The sequence below is a fragment of the Buceros rhinoceros genome, unplaced genomic scaffold (assembly GCF_000710305.1).
Source record: "Buceros rhinoceros silvestris isolate BGI_N320 unplaced genomic scaffold, ASM71030v1 scaffold20577, whole genome shotgun sequence".
NCBI lineage: Eukaryota > Metazoa > Chordata > Aves > Bucerotiformes > Bucerotidae > Buceros > Buceros rhinoceros.
Window position 1 is genome coordinate 28333 of NW_010420790.1, and position 314 is coordinate 28646.

The following is a 314-nucleotide window of genomic DNA, read 5'->3' on the forward strand; positions in this document are numbered from 1 at the left end:
CCTTTGCCCGCGTCCTGCCGTGAAGCCGCTCGTTCGCAAAGGAGGGTTTAGTGACACAGTCGTCCCTGGTCACCTGCCAGTCTTGACCGCAGAGCAATCAGGCAGCCACGGGAAACCGGTGTGCCACACCGTTTTACCCCGAGCAAACATTACTCCTGCCATAAACTCTCGCAGGCAGGGCTCCTGTCTGCCGGGTTTTGTTTAATCCCAAACATGCTGATGCTGAACAAACACACGCCGTTGTGGCTATGTTGAAGCATTAATTTGTCCCGTCTCTGTCCAAACCCGGCCATTCCTGACGCCCCGTGCTCATT